General features: G+C 43.3%; 3 non-coding genes across 3 annotated transcripts; all 3 read left to right on the plus strand.

Moving 5' to 3' along the window:
• The first annotated feature begins 13,544 nt into the window (after positions 1-13,544).
• Positions 13,545-13,632, plus strand: LOC141085692 (small nucleolar RNA SNORD88). The gene has a single exon (XR_012231371.1). It is a non-coding gene; the product is annotated as a small nucleolar RNA SNORD88 (small nucleolar RNA).
• Positions 13,633-14,523: 891 nt separating this feature from the next.
• Positions 14,524-14,614, plus strand: LOC141085693 (small nucleolar RNA SNORD88). Its single transcript, XR_012231372.1, has one exon. It is a non-coding gene; the product is annotated as a small nucleolar RNA SNORD88 (small nucleolar RNA).
• Positions 14,615-15,223: 609 nt separating this feature from the next.
• Positions 15,224-15,314, plus strand: LOC141085694 (small nucleolar RNA SNORD88). Its single transcript, XR_012231373.1, has one exon. It is a non-coding gene; the product is annotated as a small nucleolar RNA SNORD88 (small nucleolar RNA).
• The last annotated feature ends 172 nt before the right edge of the window (positions 15,315-15,486 follow it).

Here is a 15,486-nt window from a genome sequence, read left to right on the forward strand (position 1 = left end):
TGTGGTTCTTGAGCGATTTTCAGATGACATTTTGACCACATTTTCCACCATAAAATATTACAGGCCCATTGACACAAGTGTATTGCAGCCTCATACAACCGCTGTATGGCCATATTGTGCCTCTGCACAGCCTCCAATTTTATACAGGGACATTCAGAGTCTTTAGTTTCTGCTATATTCTGGTTCGATCAGACAGATTACAGAGAGAGTGCCCCTAAAAGGAAAGATGTCATGTTGTGGCACCGTCTGGCGGTGCACAGAGTACGCTGGGCTCCTAACTGTATAGGAGCTTAGATATTGGTCAAAAGCCTGTACCAGCTACTGCCTAAGCATAATACAAGCTGTAAGTTGTGATCAGAGCGAGATTAGTATTACTTCGGTACTTCGGAGCTGCACTCATTATTCTTCTGGTGAAGCTTAAAGGGGTTGTCCCGGAACTTTAACATTGATGGCTTATCCTTAGGATAGGTCATCAATGTCTGATCAAAGGGGGAGCGACACTCGTTACCCCCGACAAGCAGCTGATCCCAGTGTCGGCAGGGCCCAGAACCACTCAGTTGCGAAGCTACACAGCACAGATCTGTCAACTGTATTCTGTCTGCAGCCGCCAACTATTCACATCAATATTGGGTGGATGTGTAATACCCAGCTGCGGCCACTTTTCCGTCAACGGAGCTGTGCAACTCCGTAACTGAGCTGTTCCAGCTGCCGCCGATACCGGGATCAGCTGATCAGGACTTGTGCCAGTTGTCACACTCCCACCGATCAGACATTGATGACCTATCCTAAGGATAATTCATCAATATTAAAGTCCCGGACAACTCCTTTTAATATAGGCTGTAACTTGGGATGAATACAGCATAACTATGTAACTCATACAACCAATGACTCCACCAGCAGAATACTGAGTACAGCTCTGGAGTATAATACAGGATGTAACTCACAATCAGTACAGGATAAGTAATACACTGCTCAAAAAAATAAAGGGAACACTAAAATACCACATCCCAGATATCATTGAATTAAATATTCCAGTTGCATATCTTTATTCATTACATAGTGGAATGTGTTAAGAACAATAAAACATTACAATGATTAATATAAATCAAAATTAATATCCCATGAAGGTCTGGATTTGGAATGATAATAATAATCAAAGTGGAAAAATCAATTTACAGGCTGAGCCAACTTCAGTGGAAATGCCTCAATATAAGGAAATGATGCTCAGTAGTGTGTGTGGCCTCCACGTGCCTATATGACCTCCCTACAATGCCTGGGCATGCTCCTGATGAGTTGGCGGATGTACTCCTGAGGGATCTCCTCCCAGACCTGGATTAAAGCATCAGTCAACTCCTGGACAGTCTGTAGTGCAACGTGACGTTGGTGGATGGAGCAAGACATAATGTCCTAGATGTGCTCAATTGGATTTACCGTAGGTCTGGGGAAAGAGCAGGTGAGTCCCTAGCATCAATGCCTTCATCATGCAGGAACTGCTGACACACTTCAGCCACATGAGGCCTAGCATTGTCATGCATCAGAAGGACTCAGGGCCCAGTGCACCTGCAAATGGTCTGACAGTGGGCCTAAGGATCTCATCCCAGTACCTAATGGCAATCAGAATACCTCTGGCGAGCACATGGAGGGCTGTGCGACCCTCCAAAGAAATGTCCCCCCTCCACCACACCATTACTGACCCACTGCCAAACTGGTCATGTTGGAGGATGTTACAGGCAGCGAAACCATCTCCACAGCATCTCCAGACTCTGTCACTTCTTGTCACATGTGCTCAGTGTGAACCTGCTCTCATCCGTGAAGAGCACAGGGCACCAATGTCGAATCTGCCAGTCTTGATATTCTCTGGCAAATGCCAATCGCCCTGCAAGGTGTTGAGGACATTCATACCACCCTCATGGAGTCTGTTAGTTACCGTTTGAGGAGACACATGGATGTTAGTGGCCTGCTGGAGGTCATTTTGCAGAGCTCTGGGTCTGTTCCTCCACAAAGGAGGCAGTAGTAGTCCTGCTGCTGGGTTGTTGACCTCCTACAGCCCCCCTCCATGTCTCCTGGTGTACTGGTCTGTCTCTTGATATCTGCTCCATGCTCTAGACACTGTGCTGACAGACACCGCTACCCTTCTTGCCACAGCTCGCACTGATGTGCCTTCCTGGATGAGCTGCACTACCTGAGCAACTTCTGTGGGTTGTAGACACCACATCATGCTACTGTACAGTACCTCTATGGGTGAGAGAAATGACAGAATGCAAAAGTGACCAAAACTGCCAAAAAGGATGAAAACAGAGAAATGGTCTGTGGTCACCCCCTGCAGAACCACTCCTTTATATGGGGTGTCTTGCTAATTGCCTGTAACTTCTACCTGTTGCCTGTTCCTTTTGCACAACAGCAGGAGAAATTGATTCACGATCAGTGTTGCTTCATAACTGGACAGCTTGATTCCATAGAAGTGTGATTGACTTGGAGTTACATTGTGTTGTTTGAGTGTTGCATTTATTTTTTGAACAGTGTATAAAGTATATACACAGTGACTTCACCAGCAGAATAGTGAGTGCAGCTCTGGCGTATAATGCAGGATGGAACTCAAGATCAGTAATGTATGTACACAGTGACTGCACCAGCAGAATAGTGAGTGCAGCTCTGGAGTTTAATTATTTTTAAAATATCTGTATATAAATTATTAAAAGAATAAAAAGGTCAAAAGTCAGACAATTAGTTATTCCAAATCAATGTTCAAACTTTCCACTGTGAACGAGATCAAATTTGGTGCTTACGAAGCGATTTTACGACCTATAGCAAGGGACTGGGAAGGATTTTTTGTTTGTTTTTCCTCAATGGTATCGGCTGCTATAAACAAATTATACTTATATTGACCCCTATACACATACAGTCTCTAGGGAGGTGAACAGGGAACTACTTATCAGTTTTTCCCTGCACCCCCCGAAATCATGTCACAAAGGTCCAATTTTAAGGGTGTGTTCCCAAAGTTCAGATTTGTGGATGGAACTCGTATTGTAAGTCCAAGCCTTTTTGCCATTACAGGTTATGAAAATTTTCAGCTGTTCTTGAAATATTTTTCTATTTTTTGTGGCTCGTTGGCTTGGAGACTGACCACCGCTGCTAGCTAGCAGAACATGCGGCAGTGCGTACAAGTTCTTTCCTTTTGAGACTTACAGCACAGTTTCGCAGCTGACCCGGATCGCTGGACCTCGCTGTTACTACCATTCCAGACAAGCTTTAGTACAGTGCTTAACCCCTTAACATCCATTGACGCCGGGCATAGCCCGTCATGGCAGGATGTCAGTTCCCACATCATGACGGGCTATGCCCGTCATGCTTTTAAACTACCACTGCGTGTAAACACGACAGCTGTCATAGATAAGCTCTTTGGGGGGTCTAGTTTCCAAAATTGGGTCACATGTGGGGGGTTTCTACTGTTTAGGCACATCAGGGGCTCTGCAAATGCAACATGACACCCGCAGACCATTCCATCAAAGTCTGCATTCCAAAACGGCGCTCCTCCCTTCCAAGCTCTGCCATGTGCCCAAACAGTGGTTCCACCCCACATATGGGGTATCAGCGTACTCAGGACAAATTGCACAACAACTGTTGGGGTCCTATTTTTCCTTTTACCCTTGTGAGAAAAAGATCATTTTTGTGGAAAAAAAACATGATTTTTTTTATTTTCACTGCTCTACGTTGTAAACGTCTGTGAAGCACTTGGGGGATCAAAGTGCTCACCACACATCTAGATAAGTTCCTTGGGGGGTCTAGTTTCCAAAATGGATCACTGTTTAGGCACATCAGGGACTCTCCAAACGCGACATGGCGTCCGATCTCAATTCCAGTCAATTTTGCGTTGAAAAAGTAAAACTGTGCTCCTTCCCTTCCGAGCTCTGCCATGCACCCACACAGTGGTTTACCCCCACATATGTGGTAGCAGTGGTTGCACAATAACTTTTGGGGTCCTGTTACACTTGGGAAAATAAAAATTGGGGATGAAAAGATCATTTTTGTGGGAAAAATATGATTTTTTAATTTTACGGCTCTATGTTATAAACTTCTGTGAAGCCCTTGGGGATTCAGAGCTCTCACCACACATCTAGATAAGTTCCTTGGGGGGTCTAGTTTCCAAAATGGGGTCACTTATGGGGGGGGTTCCACTGTTTAGGTACATCAGGGGCTCTCCAAACAAGACATGGCGTCCGCTCTCGATTCCAGCCAATTTGACATTCAAAATCTCAAATGATGCTCCTTCCCTTCTGAGCACTGCCGTGCGCCTAAACATTGGTCTTCATCCACACATGGGGTATTGGTGTTCTCAGGAGAAATTGCACATCAAATATTGTGGCTCATTTTCTCCTGAAACCCTTGACAAAATAAAAAAAATTGTGTCCAAAGAAAAAATTTTGAAGAAAAAAGTTAAATGTTCATTTTTTCCTTCCTCATTGCTTCAATTATTGTGAAGTACCTAAAGGGTTAATAAACTTCTTGAATGTGATTTTAAACACCTTGAGGGGTGCAGTTTTTAGAATGGTGTCACTTTTGGGTATTTTCTGTTATATTGAACCCCCAAACTCACTTCAAATGTGAGGTGGTCTCTAAAAAAAATGGTTTTGTAAATTTTGTTGGAAAAATGAGAAATCGCTGGTCAACTTTTAACCCTTATAATTTCCTAACCAAAAAAATTATGATTCCAAAATTGTACTGATGTAAAGGAGACATGTGGGAAATGTTATGTATTAACTATTTTGTTTGACACCACTCTCTGATTTAAGAGTACTAAAAATTAAACGTTTGGAAATTGAAAAATTTTCAAAATTTTCGCCATATTTCCTTTTTTTTCACAAATAAACGCAAGTCATATCGAAGAAATTTTACCACTAACATGAAGTACAATATGTCACGAAAAAACATTCTCAGAATCAGCAGGATCCGTTGAAGCGTTCCAGAGTTATAACAACACAAAGTGGCTTGGTCCTTAAGGGGTTAAAAGCTAGACAACAGCGGTGATCGGTCTCCCAGGAAATGAGCAATAAACAAAAGTAAAAAAGGTTAATATCTCGAGAAGGGCTGCATATTTTAAGAAGCATTAAATTGCAAAAGTGCCTGTAATTTGCTAGCACCATCTGTGAAGATAAAATTAACACTTTAATTTAATTTGACTTTACTTGGGATTTCCCATCACAATTTTTTTAAAAAAACTTCTTAAAATGTCTATGAAATTTCCTCTGTTTCATACAATGAATCACATGATGTCCTGTAAGCTGCTTATTTATGGTATTACTGTTTTTCTTCTCATATGTACATGGATTTTCCAGCCCTGCGATCTTCCTATCCTCCAACATTTCCTACAGAACTTATTTGTGTTACTATTTTCTATGACAAATAGTCTGATAAGTTTTTTTTTCTTTTGTTTATGAAATTCCATTGAAATGGAAACCAAATAAATCCCTTATTTCTTATAGTTGGATTTCCTTTGTTCTTTATTTATACCAGATGGGTGGTATTGCGCGGGTACTGCTATGGAGCTACAGTAATTATTAGCCACACATCACACATATATGTCCACATACACATCACATGTACCAATACATCCTGCACTAACTGGGACAATTACGTTCCCTTTGTGAATTCAGTAAATGAGGTTGAGGCAAAATATGTGTACAAATAATATATATATATACTAGATGAAGAGCCCGGCGCTGCCTGGGCATAGTAACTAACTGTGGTTAGTTATAGCAAATTATAATTATCCACCATCCCATAGTCCCGTACCCATATACCCATCATACACATCCTCCATCCCATAGTCCCATACCCATATACCCATCACATATCCTCCATCCCATAGTCCCATGCCCATATACCCATCATACATATTCTCCATCTCATAGTCCCATGCCCATATACCCATCATACATATCCTCCATCCCATAGTCCCGTGCCCATATACCCATCATACATATTCTCCATCCCATAGTCCCATGCCCATATACCCATCATACATATTCGCCATCCCATAGTCCAGTGCCCATATACCCATCACACATCCTTCATCTCATAGTCCCATGCCCATATACCCATCATACATATCCTCCATCCCATAGTCCAGTGCCCATATACCCATCATACATCCTCCATCCCATAGTCCCGTGCCCATATACATATCCTCCATCCCATAGTCCTGTGCCCATATACATATCCTCCATCCCATAGTCCCGTGCCCATATACATATCCGCCATCCCATAGTCCCGTGCCCATATACCCGTCATACATATCCTCCATCCCATAGTCCAGTGCCCATATACCCATCACACATCCTCCATCCCATAGTCAACCTATGATGACATCAGCGTCACCATGGCAACCATTGTGACAGCATAATGAGAGGCGGGGCTTGATACGCACACACTGTTTCCCCAGTCTGCAAATAGGGGCATTATTACATCATAATGAGGGGCGGGGCTTGACGCGCACACACTTTTTCCCCCAGTATGTAGATAGAGGCAAAATTGTTTGGTGAATTGGAACGGGCGGGGTTAAAATTTCGCCTCACAACATAGCTTAGGATGCTCTCGGTGTCCAGACGTGTGACTGTGCCAAATTTTGTGGCTGTAGCTGCGACGGTGCGGATGCCAATCCCGGACATACATACATACACACATTCACACATATATAAACACATACATACATACACACTTTGAGCTTTATATATTAGATGTCCTGTCTCCTATTCATTTCTATAGGAGAGAGCTTGCAGTACTATTCGCGGCCACTACACAATGTACCGCTCTGCCACTTTCAAAGCTCTGATGCCTCTTGAAGGGGATGTCGTACCTTCAGGGGGGGACAGGGCTTGAAAGTGACAGAGTCCAGGATATTTTTTTTACAGGCCTAAAAAGGAAGAGGCAAGTAGTTGCTAATTACCTGCCTGTTCTGCCGGCGCCGACTGCTCCTGCCGGCGATTCAGAAGTTTCACGTCAAGACAGCTGGTTTTCTTCTTCTAGCGACAAGCCATGACTGTCAACGTCATGCTAATTGACAGTCAGCTCCCCACAGTGAGGCAGAGGGGAGCCGGCTATCACTCAGCATCAACAGGGCAGAGCGGAAGAGAAGCCACTGCTCTTACGTCCACGGAAGCCACTGTTACCGTTGCTAATTACCTGACTGTTTTTCCGGTGCCGACCCTGATTAGTCACCGTCCTCACCTGCTGGTGATTCAGCAGCTCCTCGTCAAGAAAGCAGCTTTTCTTTTTCTGTTGACAGGGCATGATTCTGAACTTCATGCTAATTGACAGCCGACTCTTGGCAGTGAGGCAGTAGGGAGTCAGCTATCAATTAGCATTGCATTGGCAACCACTGCCCATCAACATCTGTCAACGTGACATCCACGGAAGCCACAGGAGCAGTCTGTGACTGTTGCTAATTGTCAGGATCCTGTCAGCGTCGGCAACTGCCACGGCTGAGCAGGGTGACTTACCCACACTGTGGGAGAGCACGGGGCCCAATACGGTAGTGAAGGTTTAAGCAGACAGGACCTGAGGCACGGAAAATAGTAAGGAGTACCAGGACCTACGATCATGTGACTGCAGGGGACGGGGCTTAGCGTCCTACTACTGCAGATGATGTAATGTACCTACTGCAGGAATACTGTAGTAGAGGAGAGGGAAATGCAGGTCAGACAAGCAGAGGTCATACACGAGAGGGCGGTGCGGTACCAAAGGGACGAGCAGAGAATAGTCAAGTCACAAGCAGAGAGTCATAGACGAGAGGGCGGTGCGGTACAAGAGGGACAGGCAGAACTCATAACAGGGACAGAACCGGATCAAAACCAAACAAGCAACAAGTTATCAGGCACAAGGCACACGTACACAAGAGGTCAACTAACTCAACCGAGGGCAGGAGTATAACTGACACCGGACCTACTTCCAGTGAGCATTAAATAGCCGCCCTCTGCCAGAGAGAGGCAGAAACAATTAACCCCTGTCTGACCAGGATGGGCCAAAACGAAACCCCGTCCTGGATCATGACACTAATTACCTGCCTGTTTTACCAGTACTGACCATGATCAGTCACCGACCGCTCCTGCCGGTGATTCATCAAGATAGCAGCTTTTCTTCTTTTGACAGGGCGTGACTGCCGACGTCAGGCTAATTGACAGCCAGCTCCCCACAGTGAGGCAGTGGGGAGTCGGCTATCAATCAGCATGACGTCAGCAATCACTCCCCATCAACAGAGCAGAGCTGAAGAGAAGCCACTGCTCTGTCGACGAGATGTCCACGAAAGCCACAGGCACGGTGTGTGACAACAGAGATCGACGCCGGGCACAACAGGCAGGTAGTTAGCAATTACCTAGTAGGCAGGTGCTTACTAGTTCTCTGGCCTATGGTGAAAAAAATGTAATAGTCCCAGGTAAGCCCTTTAAAGGTATTGTCCACTTTCGGAGCTAAATTGTTCTTTTATTTTTTAACCAAAATCATGTATTTGGGGCAAAAAAAATTGCAATTGGATTTCATTAAAATGTTGCACCATTTGGCATTTAGAGGCTTTTTTCCTCTGCACATTCAACTTTGATGTGGTCATAAATCACCAGAGAGACGCAACACAACAGTAAAAAAAAAAATATAATTAATGATCTCTGATCAAGTGCCCCTTTTCTTGCACGTCACCACCCAAGTTTTCTAAAAAAGAAACGAAAAACTTAAATCGCTTTTTCACGAGTAGGCGGTAGAAAAAAAAATGCCGTAACTCAACCCTTGAAGTGAAAAATAAAATACATTTCCATATAACTTACTTCCAGCTCTACTTTCAAGTACCAACAAATATTCAGGTCGCAGTAAAACACAGAAGCCCTGGGGCGGGTAACACCTTTTTTTTTTAACTTTACCAGATTGTTTCATCATAGCGGGCGAGAAATGAAGCCAGGAGTGTCGAAAGTGAAAAGTGAACAATGTTTTATGACACGCGCAATGCAGCGCGGTTCTCCTCCGTCCTCGCCGTTCACATTCCAGGGACTGCAATCCATGTCCAAAAAAGGATTATAAATACAGCTACCGTGATACGTCTTTTTTTAATGGTAAGTACACTAGCCTCTTCAGGTCTAAAAGACCTATTTACTGATGTATGCAGTTTCTATGAAATCTGGTGACAGATTCTCTTTATTAACCAACTAAAATAAAGGAATCCATGGAAGAATAGATTACATTTGACTTGTCGATAATTGGGATTAGTGACTTAACCCGGCGATATACTGTATAATTTTTACTTTATCATATTTTTTTCTAGCTGGAAAGTTACAAAGACCCCTTTGAAACAGTTTGTATCTGCGCACCACCACGTCTTACTCAAACTCCTTTCCAGGTCAGACGAGGATCTTAAACTATCGGTGGCACATAATATATCTCTAATGCAAAAACCATTAAAGAAATATGCGAGCAGCATATCAGCAAACTCAGAATACTCAAAAAGTGCAGAAAAAAATTAAAAAATATATATATTTTTGCTTTTTTTTTCCATTATTATTAAAAATAAAAATGATCTTGACATTTTCACATCTGTCACTGATGCTATTCTAGACTCATTATTTCTGTCTCACATGTACATTAGCAGCAGTAGACAAACTCCGACCCTATCTTTTGTATTGAGGCATCTAATGAGCGTGTGCAGATAGGAGGAACATGGCACATGGCCTATTTTGACTTTTTATCATGTATTATCAGTCGTATATAAAGCTATTGCCTGTCATTGTAAATCAGCCTCTGATGATAATGAGAGTGCTGAAACCTCACCCTGAATTAATATATTGAGGCATCTAATGAGCGGGTGCAGAAGTCATTGTGAAGAGAGGAGGAGCAGTGACACATGGCCTATTGTGACTTTTTATCCTGTATTATCAGTCGCATATAAAGCTATTGCCTGTCATTGTAAATCAGCCTCTGATGATAATGAGAGTGCTGAAAACTCTCCCTGAATTAATTGGAAGAGTCTAAAGGGGGTTTTACACTAAGCGATATCGCTAGCAATATCGCTAAAACGTCACTGGTTTTGTGACGTTATAGCGATATTGCTAGCGATATCGCTATGTGTGATACTTACCAGCGACCGGCTCCCCCGCTGTCCATCGCTGATCGCGCGAGAATGTCCGGCTCCATTTCTCGTCGGGCGCTTCCTGCTGAGACTTCCTGCTGTGACGACGAGCGACGCGTGGAGGCGGGCGGGAGGACGCAGGATCGCTGTGTGTGAATGGTAAGTATCGTGCGCTGCGTCGCTGCTGCATCGCTGTGAGATCTTTCTGTATGAAAGCTCACTAGCGATCATTTAGCGATGCACCAGCGATCCTGACCGGGTGGGATCGCTGGTCGGATCGCTGGTGCATCGCTAAATGTAAAAGGGCCTTAAAATTACCCCATTGGCCAGCGGGAAAAATTGCAAGATTAATCATTTTGCTATTTAATTAATACAGAGCGTGAAAATTAAGTAAAAAAAAAACCTACTACACAAAAACCTGATTTTAAAATGGCCATTTGATGATGGCTTCCCTTTAATGGCTGGGAGTACAGGATGGTATGTGTTGAGCAACAGCAATTCTCAGACAAGTAGCGTGCCCAAAACTATTTGTGCACCTTGTCTATTGTTTAGCTGCCATTGAGCTGTAAAAAAAAAAATATTAATATTATATATTTACTTTATTTAGCTTGCAGAAATATAAAGTGCAAAATAATAGAGGAGTTTTTAACTAATTAATAGCATTTTTTAGGATATTGCACCTGAATATATTGGTCCCCAGGCAGTAGTGTGGTATATGGAGGATGTGTGGTGCTTCAGCTGCAGCAGGACCTCAGCACAGAGTAAGCGGCACACACTGCACAGTGAGTGGTGTATGCTGGGCAACAGTGACACCTGGTGGCTGTTTTGGGCACATCACCTCACCCATTTTTTTTCTTGCGCTCAGTTGATCAAACTGCCCCCAGTGGTAGGCAGGAGAACTGGAGATCTGCAGAATATATCTGATCTGCAATTAGCATTTCATGTGCAGGATGACTTTTGGATTATTTCATTCTTATTAATTGCCTTTATATTTTGGGCTAAAAAAAATCAGTTTTGCAATTGTATTTGAGCACAAAATTTTGCACCGTTGGCCTTCTACAGCCTCTGTGTTGCTCTGCCTATAGTTGGCTGCAGAATGAGTTAACTGAGAGTCCGTCAGCGAGCTCGCTCTGACGGTTCTGCGGAAGAGGTGCTTTGGTTGTATTTTCTTAAGCTATTTAGGATCATAGACGACAACAATAAAGTTGAATGCAAAAGGAATACAAAGAGCCTTGTAAAAGCCAAACCATGCAACATTTTTAATTAAATAGAATCACAATAATGATTCTTAGCCCCAAACACATGCAAGTAAAAAGAAATAATATAGAAATATATATAAGCGGATAAAACAATTGCAGGTTTGAATTAAAAAAAATCTAATAATAATAACTAATCATTTATATATAAATAATAATGTTAATTTGGTTGCATATATATTTATACAAGTTACAAAATATTAAAATACACACACATATATATATATATATATAAACAAGGTTGGTATCTTCAAGTCCGTGCAAGTCCAACCTATTACAATATGAAATTATTAAAATTTTTAGGAGGAAAAAATAACATTAAAAGACCAGAATTGTGATTAAAAAAGGGCAGCAGTTGCACAGTCACCATCAGCCTGCAGGGGGCAGTGTCTCAGCACATGGACGTCTCCTCTACCCGCATCTGCAGCATTACTATACAGGCTGTCTTAGGAGGCGCCTGTCAGCAGACTGACCTAAATCCTCCGTGTATTCTCTGCTTTATTTTTCCTTATTCGTGTATAATTTCCTCTTTATCACTCAGTCTTGTCATCAACTAACGGAACCCTCTACATCTGTGCGGCACTTTCGTTACAGGCAGCAGCACGGGCAGCCTGTGGGGGCCTGCCGCCGCGTATATAAATGCCTGTGGCTGCAGCACGTGTTTCTCTTTGGTCCGGTGCCGGAAGCAGGAGGGACAGACGTGATGCTGGAGCGCGGGTGACGCCGTGTCCTGCAGGTGAGGGCTGTGCACGGGTTACTGCTCCCTGTAATGTGACTTGTGCAGTTTCTCCTCCATGGTCTAGTGACTTTACTGAAGTCTATTCTGTCCAAGCAAGCAGAGGTTTCATCTTCTCACTTGTACGTCCACCATACTACAAGGGTATGCTGTAAGCTTCCTTATGAGCTGTCACCAGCCTGCTCTTAAAGGGGTCGTCTCCTATCCTACATGACGCCCCTTTAAGAATGAGTTGCCTGCACTACGTTGGATGCTAATACACTAACCACACTGCTGCATCCCCCTAGTCTTAGAGGCTGGCCTCCTGCTAATTGTAACCTGCAGTGTATGAGCCTTTAACTGTAGCTCCACACAGCTGCCTCTAGGTGGTGCACTCTGCATATAGAATCAGATACTGAAAGTCGCCTGCAATGCCTTGTGAAAGGGACCCCGTCAGTAGTATGTCACCCTCCCCTCCCAAACTATATGATCATGTGTTTCTCAAAGACCGTCGTTTCTTTACGCTTCCAGTCTGTTAATGAACAATCAAATTTAATTAAACATGCAAATGAGGCTGAAGCACTTATAACTTCTCTATTCCTTGAGCACTTCTGTACTGTGAAGTGGAGGGGGTGATGCTGGATATAACTTGTATACTCTTGAAACCACCTATCCCCTTAAGCTCTGCCAGGTCTATGCTGTGATAGTTAAAGGGGTTGTCCAGGCTTGTAGTCACTGTCTGCTGACTTGTGGATCCTCAGTGCACGCTCAGGATTCTGGAGTAATGGCTGCAATTTGCACACATGCCAACTAGACATGTGGCCCAGAAGGGAATTGAGCAAGGCCAAATACATTTAGTTGGAATGTGGCCATAAGTGACTGCAAGTATCGAACTTACACACTTCTGGCCACATTCAGACAAAACGTGTTTGGCTTTGCTCAATTCCCTTGTATTGAGTGTAGCCACATGTCTAGTTGACATGTGTAAATTGCATACTTGCAGTCACATGACTGCCAGCAATGGTAAATCCTAAGTGTGCATGCTTTGAGGATTAACAATTCGGTAGACTTGTATCCTAAGGCCAGACAGCCCCTTTAAGGACAAGAATAAACTACAGATCTCAGACTGGCTGAGTGCATGTTTGTTTCTACAGTGAGTTGCTGCCAGATGAGCATTGGGTATGGGAATCTAGGACACCACATCCTCTCCCCAATGATTCTAATTGAGTTTTCTCTAATCTAGGACCATGGACCACATGGCAGGGTGTAAAGAATCTCCAGGACTTCCCATGCCTGCAGTGTAACCAGTAAGTGTTTCCTTTAGGATGTTCTCTTCCCAGGCTTCTTAGACCTTGGCTGTGTAATAATGTCCATTACTCTGCTGGAAATCATCAGGTTTCCCAGTTTCTGTGCATAACTTGATAAGTGAAGGGGGTTGTATTCTGCACCACTGATCCTGGAGCATTGTGCACTGTCCCTGTGATGCCAGCACTGGGCTCTGAATCACTGATGGATACCTGTGCCCCTCTGTCCTGACATGCAGAGGGCCTGAGGGGCAGTGCAAGCCCAATACAGAAGCTAAAAGGGCTCCTAAGTGGGTAATATTACTTGTAAAGAAACAACCTGTACTTTAACATGTACTGAGAATTGTTGGTTCTCAAGAATAAAGGGATATTTGGTGAACTGCTCGACCCTGCAGTCCCAGAGCGGCCGGTCACCCGGTCAAGGACCAATGATGTACATGTGGGTCCTTAGCTTTACAGCTGGTTGCACTACTATAAATTGTACTGGGTCCAACCAGCCTCTGTCCCACTGTGCTTCTCCCATATTGGAAGCACAGATCATGACCTGAAAATCTTCAGTAGGACACTGGGAGCGGTGTGCTCCTGATTTATCGTGAACACCCTTAACACTTCTAAAGCTATGAAGAGACTTTATAGGGTGTTTTGGTACAAAATAACTACCCAGTCCAGGCACTTGGTGTGGCCAGTTTGGTGCACCTTCCCACCTACTCGTGTTCCATCAGTCTCCTGTCCTTGATGATTGACAGCTGTCTTCAGAGTAGGTTGGAGATAGAGGGGAGGTAACAAATACCATAGCTGGGATGTTGCATGGAACTCTTTGGCCATACAAAGGGTGCACTGAATGGCCATCGTGTGGTCTCCAAAGTCCTACCTGAGAAAACAATGGTCTCTTACATGCTCTAGCAGTTCCTCAAGCAATGTACAGTAAGTACAATGATCAGTAGTGGTATGAAATCATTGCTGTAATGCTAAATCCACATGACATGCTGGAAGTGACAGCAAAGCTAACTTGACTATTTCTAAATATTTCATGCTTTATTTATTTTTTATTTTTTTTTCAGGTTGCCAACAAATGAGAAGGTTCACTGGACTACAGGCTGCATGTTGGGTATATACAACATTCTACTCTCTAAAAATGGGTGTATTTTGTCCCAATGATGGCAGCACTGGGCTCTGAAACCCATGTATGAAAACCGTGCCCCACTGTGACTTGACATGCAGTGGGTCTGAGGGACAGGAGTATTAAGGATACCACATGTGGACATATTAAAAGGGGGTTGTCCAACCTTTTTCTTGGGTTTATAATCCCTTTTCTAATTGGGTTTCGTCAACCATTTTGCACAGTTTTGCTTTTGCATGTGGCGTTTCCCTGCACATTCAACTTTGATATGAGATGAAGTCCTAAATCTGCTGAGGAGCTGTGAAAGCCAGTGTTGCAATAGCATGCTGACTCTCCGTTAACTCCTTCTGCAGCCAGCAATAGACAATACCACATAGAGGTTATAAAAGGCAAACTGTAATGCAATAATTGGCCCCAAATGCAGTAAACATTGTCCTGAAAGTTATAAAACTCCATTAATCGTTTTTTGCATATCTGTAGCAATTGAATAATACAATTTTGGCAGACCATGTATGTGGCAGCTGGCTTGTTGGGGATGTTGCCAAGCGGGGGACTCTAATATCAAAGTACAGATGTCTTGGCAATAGCTTGGTAACTATCTTAAACTTATAACCTTGTGGTACAGAAGTTACTAATATAATTTACTTTGTTTTAGGTGATGGAATTGAGAATCAAGTTGAAATATCAGGTATATTGCCCATTTTTATTCTTGTGAATAAATGTGTTCTGTCCCAATGATGGCAGCACTGGGCTCTGACACCTGTGATAGAAAACTGTGCCCTGCTGTGACATGACATGCAGTGGGTCTGAGGGACACTGGTACCCATAGTATAAGCTATAAATGGCACTTAATTATATGTACAGTTGTCACTTATGACTGTCTCTTTCCCTGATATGGGGGAGAAGGCTTAAAGTTGCAAAAAACACTTTATAATCCAGCATGGAAGGCTGTGAATTTTTGCCAAGAGGAAATTTGTCATGCTTCAAGA

Source organism: Dendrobates tinctorius, unplaced genomic scaffold (genome assembly GCF_039654945.1).
Source record: "Dendrobates tinctorius isolate UK_male_01 unplaced genomic scaffold, ASM3965494v1 ptg000028l, whole genome shotgun sequence".
Lineage (NCBI taxonomy): Eukaryota > Metazoa > Chordata > Amphibia > Anura > Dendrobatidae > Dendrobates > Dendrobates tinctorius.